This window comes from Eublepharis macularius, chromosome 13 (assembly GCF_028583425.1).
Source record: "Eublepharis macularius isolate TG4126 chromosome 13, MPM_Emac_v1.0, whole genome shotgun sequence".
NCBI classification, from domain to species: Eukaryota; Metazoa; Chordata; class Lepidosauria; order Squamata; family Eublepharidae; genus Eublepharis; species Eublepharis macularius.
In genome coordinates, this window is record NC_072802.1 from 71,773,450 (window position 1) to 71,783,606 (window position 10,157).

Sequence of the window (10,157 nt, forward strand, 5' to 3'; positions counted from 1 at the left end):
ACCTCTGCCCACCCCCCACCCCCGGGTCTCTTGCATGTATGACGTAGGCCACAGTCATGGTCCAGGGGTCACCATCTTCTCACCACTCCATCTGCTTGCCAAAACTCTTCCCCTCCAACTAAGCCCACATCCTCCACCTGAGGTGCCCAGGGGCGGAGAGGAAACCCTCTGCAGTCCTCGAGGCAAATGAGTCACCAGCCGCCTTCTGGCGCCCCGCCCCTCTTGCCTTCCCTTGACCTTTCAGTTCTGCTGACTCTGCCAGCAGCCCTGCCTCTCCAAGGCTCGGCTTGACACAGCCAGGGCATCGCAATAGGAAAGTGGCGGTGCACAATCTCAGCTGGCTCCCAGCCAAAGTGACATGATGGTTGAGAGTGGGGTGGCTGCAGTTCCGCACCAGGGACTGGCCAAGTTAGAGCCAAGCTACAAGTGACGCCTGACACAGGTTGGACACTTGTCAGCTTCCCTCAAGTTCTGATGGGAAATGTAGGCGGCGTCCTGGTTTTACAGCTTGGCTCTCCATTGCAGCTGCAAGACCAGGATGCCTACATTTCCCATCCAAACTTGAGGGAAGCTGACAAGTGTCCAACCTGTGTCAGGCGTCACTTGTAGCTTGGGTCTCAGAAACTGGAATCTTCTAATTGGAATAGGTCCGGCGGAGTTAGCTGTGTTCGTCTGTCGTCACCTACAGTCTGATGAAGAGAGCTATGGTTCTTAAAAACTTATGCTACAATAAAACTGGTTCATCTTAAAAGTGCTGCTGGACTGTCGAAGGCTTTCACGGCCGGAGAACGATGGTTGTTGGGGGTTTTCCGGGCTGTATTGCCGTGGTCTTGGCATTGTAGTTCCTGACGTTTCGCCAGCAGCTGTGGCTGGCATCTTCAGAGATGTAGCACCAAAAGACAGAGATCTCTCAGTGTCACATATGCAAAAGAGCCTCCTCAGGATACAGTGAAGCATTAGCATTCCACACCCTGGGAAACTCTTACAGGATGACTCAGCCCAAACCCACCTTCCTGAGTAGATACAAATGACCTGCCAACATCTTTTCAACACTGTGACACTGAGAGATCTCTGTCTTTTGGTGCTACACCTCTGAAGATGCCAGCCACAGCTGCTGGCGAAACGTCAGGAACTACAATGCCAAGACCACGGCAATACAGTCCGGAAAACCCACAACAACCATAGTGCTGCTGGACTCTTTACTATAGTGGGAATAGGGTATTCTCAACATTTAGAAGCACAGCCCTCTATCTCCCCCACCGCCATGTCTGGCCACAACTGCAGACAGGGCTATATCTGCCTGGAGTTCACTTTTCTTCGTCTCTTCAGTTCCGCCCAGCTAGATCTACTTCCTCCAATGTAGTTACTTAATTGTTTTAAAAAATTGTCTCCTGCCTTTGTGGAAACCTTTAAAGCACCCCCAACTTATACCAAGAATTAGGAAACACAGGTCACAATAAAATGGTAAAAATCGCAAATGAAGCAAACAACCGGAAGGTAAAAACAAAACCGAGAACCAGAGTCTAACATTTACATGAGGCAGAAATCAACAGATTTTTCAATTATCATCATCATTAAGAGCACCTTAAAGACCAACTAGATTTCCAGGGGATGAGCTTTCGAGAGTCAGAGCTCCCTTCGTCAGATGAAACTTGGAAGGGGGCACCCTTTGTGGCCAGGTTATTATTTTGTTTGTATTCCCAATCTTTTCCAATATGAAGATGAATGTTGCCCACTGGATTTTTAAATACTAGGTAGAGTTGCCAACCTTCAAGTGGGGCCTGGAGATCTCCCAGAATTAAATTAGTTCCCCTGAAGAAAACAGCTGCTTTGGAGGGTGAACTCGATAGCATTACCCTCCACGAAGGTCCCTGCCCTCCCCAGGGTCTTCCCCCAAATCTCCGGCTATTTCCCAACTCCTAAGACAAAGCCTAAAACCTTTCAGCTGCAGGCACAGTAGGAATTTCACCTTTGGTGCTCCAGACAAACAGGCATCCTTTCAAACCAAAGCAGGATGTTAGAGTTGGCTGCAAGGGCCATGCAAAAATCTGTGGGTGGTTCTTCAATCCATGAATGTTGTGATGTCTCTTCAGCTGCAACGACCCTTGATGGCAGAGTCTTTCATGCCTGCGCTGCTGAGCTCCAGCAATTATACAATAGTAAAGAGTCCAGCAGCACCTTTAAGACGAACCCACTTTATTGTAGCATAAGCTTTCGAGAACCACAGCTCTCTTCATCAGATGATGCCTCTGATGAAGAGAGCTGTGGTTCTCAAAAGCTGACGATGCATCTGACGAAGAGAGCTGTGGTTCTCGAAAGCTTGTGCTACAATAAAGTGGGTTTGGCTTAAAGGTGCTACTGGACTCTTTACTATTTTGCAATTACAGACTAACACAACTAACTCCTCCGGAGCAATTATGCAGAAGTTTTACAGCAAGATGCGTACTACTTCCAGGCAGGCTCAGCTGGTGCAATCAGAACACAGGAGCAGCTAGGCCCCAAAACATGTTGTAATAAATTAAGAGTTTGTTCTTGGATTGCTCCTGTCTAAGCTCTGCCATGGAGCTCCCAGATAGTTTTTGTCAGGGGTCATTTTGTAGAAAAAGAGCTGGAGGAACTCATTAGCATGACTCATTAGCATGTACCACACCCCTTGCCATTGCCAGAAGTGTGTCATTAGCATGACTGATTTGCGTATGCAACACACCCCTGACATCACCTATTCTGGATGTTTGGGACCCAATCCTGGCCATTCAGGGCTGAAATTGGGTCGAAAATGGCAAAAGGGGCCTGAAAATGGCCAAAAAGGGGCCCCAAATAGTTAGGATCGGGCCACTGCTGAGTGGGAGAGTGATCCACCACCTGTCAGAGGCCCAATCCAGGCCGTTTCGGCCCCAATCCAGGCTGAAACGGGCCCAAAATGGCCGAGGGTCAGGTGGGTGGGGCCACCTGACACGTGACCTCTTGGGAAACTGCCGGAACTGTGTTCTGGCGCATCCCCCCTTGAAATGAGCCCTGGTTTTTGTTAACGGGGCCAGGTGAAGACATACTGAGGCCCTAACCTATGTGAAGCATAATAAGCCCCACAGCAGTGGGGGAGCCAGTGAGAGCCAGTTTGGAGTGAGAGCCAGTTTGGTGTAGTGGTTAAGAGTGTGGGACTCTAATCTGGAGAGCCGAGTTTGACTCCCCACTCCTCCACTTGAAGCCAGCTGGGTGACCTTGGGCAAGTCACAGCTCTCTCAGAGCTCTCTCAGCCCCACCCACCTCACAGGGTGATTGTTGTTGTGGGGATAATGATGACATACTTTGTAAACCGCTCTGAGTGGGCATTAACTTGTCCTAAAGGGCAGTATTTAAATCTAATGTTGTTGTTGTTGTTGTTGCATAGCATAGTGCGTGTTTTTAATAGCACGGACAACTGTCTGCAGGGGGAAATGTCGTGTCCCTTTAAGACAGATCAAGATGGGTAGCCGTGTTAGTTGGTCTGTAGCAGCAGAAAAGAGCAAGAGCCCAGCAGCACCTATAAGACGAACAGAATTAATAGTAGGGTATGAGCTTTCGTGAGCCACAGCTCACTTCTTCAGATACAGTTAGAATGTCAGTACATCTGTCCTTATTTCTTGGAGAGTGGAATGATTGCAGAAGCTGAATGGTAATAGCCGGTGAATGACAATGGCAGGCGTGATTGTATAGGGTGGGGTATGCAGAGGCATAGTGCGTGTGGAGAAATTAGCATCGGTAATGAGACAGGAAGTCTATGTCTCAATTCAGTCCAGGGGGATGTATCGTCTTGAGCTTTGTTATCAGTTGCAATTTAGCCTTCACCTGAATAGCCTTGGCAGGGCTGATCCTGGCCAGATTGCGGAAGCCTAATAGGGTCAGCCTTGGTTAGTAATTGGGTGGGAGACCTCCAAGAAAGTCCAGGGTTACTGTGCAGAGGCAGGCAATAGCAAACCTCCTCTCTTAGTCTCTTGCCTTGAAAACCCAGCAGGGATTGCCATAAATCAGCTATGACTTGACAGCACTTTCCACCACTGAAAGGACCGGATATTTTTCTCCTGACCTATTTGCAACCCTAATTTTTAACCAGTTATGTAAAACTTGTAATTTAATTTTTTTTAAAAACTGTATTTAGAAGCCTCTTGTAATCTGATACTAAACTGTAGTTTATACCAGCTCAAGGGGTTTTAATTGTTAGAAGCCACTTTGAGAGCCAATCCCAGTCAACAAATAAGGTATAAAAATATTACCAAGTTAAAGCGAGGATATGAATCCCTGGAAATGGGTAGACCACTTGGTTGCTGCTGAGCAGGTCTGGATCTGGGTGGTACCTGGATGGGAAAGGATTCCTCATGGATGTCCCCTGGAATGCTACAGAAGACAGGTGGAATAGCAATACAACAAAACCCTCATTTCCACCCAAAATTCACATTAGGAACTCCAAAGAGGACACTGAGATGGTCTCCAACGCAGCACTCCTCGTGCCTTCCGGTTTTGTCTTATCAAGCTGGTTCTATGGTTGTTGTGGGTTTTCCGGGCTGTATTGCCGTGGTCTTGGCATTTCGCCAGCCACAGCTGCTGGCGAAACGTCAGGAACTACAATGCCAAGACCACGGCAATACAGCCCAGAAAACCCACAACAACCATCGTTCTCCGGCCGTGAAAGCCTTCGACAATACACCAAGCTGGTTCTGTTCAGCACAAACAGCTCCAGCAACTACATTCAAACTCCTTGGCAAAAGTTTTCTTGTGGTTGTGGCTCTAGTTTATGCCATCTCCTTAACTGGGGAGTTGACTCCCGAGAAGTCTCCACAACCCAACATTTATGAGGTTCTGGTGAGGGAGCACTGCTGGTTTTGTCCCCACTTTGCTATCTGACCCTCCAAACATTGCTTCCCCCAAAAAAGTTTGGGGCACTTCTCCAGGGATATCAGATTTTAGGCAGATAAAGAGTTTTTGTTATTTGACTGGAACAAGCATACCACAGACAAGACACCATTAATTGCTCTAGCAGCATACCAAGCTAGAAGCACATACCGTCAATGGACTGTGGCCTCTTGTTTTGGTGGTTATGTGATATGAGATCCTGTTGTGTCGGGCAATAATTTGGTGGTGCATGATATTTTCATAACCTTTGTATTTCTAGAGACAGCCAGACTTTTCATTCCCAGTTAATCTGCAGCACTTTCTGTGGCTTCTAGGCTGGCCCAAGCAAATTAGCTCTAGAGATCTTTGCTAAGATCTTCGTGTTTACAAATGTCGAGGCTGAAAGTGGGAAGCAAGCAGGAAGAGAGGCCAGCTGAGCAGGCGCTTCCTGGCAGGGCCAACTCAGCCAGCTAACCTTGCCAGACTTTCCCCCAGCCGAATCCACCATCCCCATTGCCTTAAAAGGGGGCTTCTTTCTGCCCTGCCCAGAGGGGTATCATGACGCCTCCATCACATCGACAAGATAAACTATCGCAAAATGCTTTACCTGGAGCTGCCTTTGAAGGAGAAACAATTCTGGAGAAGCAATTGTTGCAAAAGGGAGCAAGAAAGGCTACTGCCCATTCCAAGCTATGGGGAACTCTTCCCACCAGCCCTGGAAAAGCTGAGCCTGGTGGCTCTGTCTGAGGACACCCGGGCCTGTCAGGATCTTCTATCATTTCAGCGGGCCTGTAAGGCGGAGATGTTCCACCAGGCGTGTGGTTGAGGCCAGCATGTGATCCTCACTGACCCTCCCACCAGTCCCCCACTAAGTGTGGGGTTATACAGTGTCCACCAGCCGGCTGTCCAACATATGGGTACAGCACGGGGCTATGTAGTACCCATTCGTTAGCTGACCCACATATGGGTTGCAGTACATTATCTGTCCGCTTCCCTCCCCCTGTATGCTGATGGACAGGAATCTGGAATTGACCCCATCTTGGGACAGTTATTATCCGTTTGTTGATTTTATGATGAACTGTTGTTTTATAAATTGTTTTAATATTTGTATTATATTTTTATAACTGCTGTACCTCGCCCTGAGCCCGCTTGCAGGAAGGGCGAGTTAGAAATGTAATAAACAACAACAACAACAACAACAACAACTCCCTAGTGGTTCATTCAGGGTGCTGGCCTAGGGGCTGGGTCCTTATGGGGCTGCCTCCTCTCATAGGGGCCTGCCCCTCCCTTCACAGCATCTGGGAGGGGGACAGCTTGCGAAGTGCCTTTCTCTGACACAGTGCCTCCTTCTGGAATGCCCTCTCCACAGGTGCCGGCTGACTTTTGTTTTGGTTTTTCACACTGGCCCTGTTCCGGCTCTTCTGCCTGGGCTTTATTCTGATTTCACTTTGGTTTTATGCCGCAAATGGGTTTCAACAACGTCGTACTGTCTGCCTGATTCATCGTTCTATTGCTGATGTTTTTTGCTGTTGTGGTTTAAGATTTGGGGCTGTTAAAAAGAAACATTGGTAACTGCACAGTGCTGTGAGTTATTGTCATTGGTACGCATAGAATGTGCTTCTACAAGACACCTGTGGAGTCTGCACGGAATGTTGGAGGGGACGGTGCAGTGATCAGATCTGGGGCTCCAGAGAAGGCCAGAAAGCTCACTTTACATTTCTCATTGTCACTTTTGACAACAGTCAAACTTTTGCATGACTTGAATTTTTGAACTGCACAGACTTTGGAGGAACAGCATGTTTTCCACCCAGAATGGCACAGTTTGTATCTCGTCGTACCTTTTTAAAAGCCCTGGATATTTACTGTTTTGTGACTCTTTAGTGTTATTACAGGATTGCCTGTTTCTTGTTAGCCAATTCAGGGGTTAATTGACCGAGAATGTGGAATGGAAGTGTCCTAGCTGTGATTATGCCCACCGGCTAGTAGGACCCATTGGTTCACCTTCTCTTAGAAGGCTCTTTCTGCACACCACAGGAGGGCTACCTCTGCAGAAAGTGCTGTGTCGGGGGCTTGCAGGTCATATCCTGTCTGCGGGTTCTGCTTAGTCAGAAACGTGGTTTTGCTTTCTATCAGTCCATTTGCTTTCTTCCCTCCTTCTCTGTTGCAACACCCCATCTCTGTTGCAAGCTGACCTGTGGCCACAGTTCAGAGGTCATAAAGAGATGCTCACAGGTGGTGGCAAGTTATTGTGGCGCAAAGGGTATAGCAAAGGGCTAAGAACATCCCAGTCTGATGCACTCCCAAGCAGGAGTCCTGACAGGTTGCAAAAAGCCTCAGGTACATGACTCAACTATGATGCTGGAGGGCAAGAGGTGGGCTCGGGAGGTGGTGGGCTCACCTTCTTTGGAGGTTTTTAAGCAGAGGCTAGATGGCCTTCTAACAGCAATGCTGATTCTGTGAACCTGGGCAGATCATGAGAGGGAGGACAGGAAGGGTTGCATCAGGGCTTGGTTCTTGTGGCCTCTTCTTACATGCCCAGGGTAAGGCCAATCACCACCTTGGGGGTCAGGTAGCAATTTCCCCCAGGCCAGTTTGGCAAGGGACCCTGATGTTATTTTGCCATCTTCTGGGCACGGAGCAGGGTTCACTGGGTCTGTGTGTGTGTGTTGGGGGGGAAGTAGTTGTGAATTTCCTGCACTGTGCAGGGGGTTGGACTAGATGACCCTGGGGGTACCTTCCAACCCTATGATTCTATGATTCTAGAGTCGCTGTATCAAGAGGGAATGGTCTTCAGTTGAATAACATCAAAGAAAAGGAGAACTCACTCCAAGAAGACCTTTGATGTTATTCTTTGATGTTATTCTATGATTCTAGAGCCTGTGCTAAGGGCATCCCTGATTATTCTTCTGCAGGAAGCTTCAGTTAGGACTTTCCAAGAATGGCTCATTGAGCCCCACAAGGGCTGCATCAGGGCCAAGGGAATGCAGAAGCCTTTCTGTGCATGAATAGCTCATGGCTCAGCCCTGTACTTTGGGGCTCAAAACAGAGGCAGAGAAACAGGTAGAAAAATGTCTCGGAGTATAAAAGTCTTCAAACTCCACTTTGAGAAGAACACTCAAGCTCAAAGCACAAGAGAAGCGTTTCCCTTGTTTGCAGAAGGACAATTCTCAGTCGTTTTTTTCCTCCAAGAAACTCTGTTGTTTTGAGAACCGCATCACCCCGGCTTTGACATTTAAAGGTCTGTTGCTTCCATCACATCACATTAGGGTGGGCAGGACCTCAGTTGCATGACAAGTCTTGGCTTAGCGTGTTTGAACGATTGGGAGCAGAGGGCTGAGCACCATGGCCAGGGGACGGCAGGGCAGGGGTGCTGTCACATGCTCTCCAGTCCCTGAGAAACAAGAGGTCCCAGGGCCGAGGTCCCTGGTTTTGTGGCAGCTCTGCGGCATTTGCTTTATGTACAAATATACAAGCAGCAGGCAGGAAAAGGCTAAGAGGTTTCTTGCAGCACTGCAGATCCCCAATACAGATGAACTCTGCAACCCAAGGGACTCCTCTTCAGTCAGTTCCGCATCTCTTGCAAAACTGCTGTTTTCTTTAAAATCACACACCTTTGTCTCCTGCCTCTCAACTGGAGGGGTAGCATCTTCTCCAATAAATCCCCAATCTCCTAATAATTATCTCCCATTGAAGAACCAGTGGGGACCATCTCCTGACAATTAGGTCCCATTGAGGCACCGTCACCAGTGGAGACCATCTCCTGACAATTAGGTCCCATTGAGGCACCATCTACAAGTGGGGACCATCTCCTGACAATTAGGTCCCATTGAGGCACCATCTACAAGTGGGGACCATCTCCTGACAATTAGGTCCCATTGAGGCACTATCTACAAGTGGGGACCATCTCCTGACAATTAGGTCCCATTGAGGAACCATCTACAAGTGGGGACCTTCTCCTGACAATTAGGTCCCATTGAGGCACTATCTACAAGTGGGGACCATCTCCTGACAATTAGGTCCCATTGAGGCACCATCTACCAGTGGGGACCATCTCCTGACAATTAGGTCCCATTGAGGCACCATCTACCAGCGGGGACCATCTCCTGACAATTAGGTCCCATTGAGGCACTATCTACAAGTGGGGACCATCTCCTGACAATTAGGTCCCATTGAGGCACCATCTACCAGCGGGGACCATCTCCTGACAATTAGGTCCCATTGAGGCACTATCTACAAGTGGGGACCATCTCCTGACAATTAGGTCCCATTGAGGCACCATCTACAAGTGGGGACCATCTCCTGACAATTAAGTCCCATTGAGGCACCATCTACCAGCGGGGACCATCTCCTGATAATTAGGTCCCATTGAGGCACCATCTACAAGTGGGGACCATCTCCTGACAATTAGGTCCCATTGAGGCACCATCTACAAGTGGGGACCATCTCCTGACAATTAGGTCCCATTGAGGAACCATCTACAAGTGGGGACCATCTCCTGACAATTAGGTCCCATTGAGGCACTATCTACAAGTGGGGACCATCTCCTGACAATTAGGTCCCATTGAGGCACCATCTACCAGTGGGGACCATCTCCTGACATTTAGGTCCCATTGAGGCACCATCTACCAGTGGGGACCATCTCCTGACAATTAGGTCCCATTGAGGCACTATCTACAAGTGGGGACCATCTCCTGACAATTAGGTCCCATTGAGGCACTATCTACAAGTGGGGACCATATCCTGACAATTAGGTCCCATTGAGGCACCATCTACCAGTGGGGAACATCTCCTGACAATTAGGTCCCATTGAGGCACCATCTACCAGTGGGGACCATCTCCTGACATTTAGGTCCCATTGAGGCACCATTTACCAGTGGGGACCATCTCCTGACAATTAGGTCCCATTGAGGCACTATCTACAAGTGGGGACCATCTCCTGACAATTAGGTCCCATTGAGGCACTATCTACAAGTGGGGACCATCTCCTGACAATTAGGTCCCATTGAGGCACCATCTACCAGTGGGGACCATCTCCTGACAATTAGGTCCCATTGAGGCACCATCTACCAGCGGGGACCATCTCCTGACAATTAGGTCCCATTGAGGCACTATCTACAAGTGGGGACCATCTCCTGACAATTAGGTCCCATTGAGGCACCATCTACAAGTGGGGACCATCTCCTGACAATTAGGTCCCATTGAGGCACCATCTACAAGTGGGGACCATCTCCTGACAATTAGGTCCCATTGAGGCACCATCTACAAGTGGGGACCATCTCCTGACAATTAGG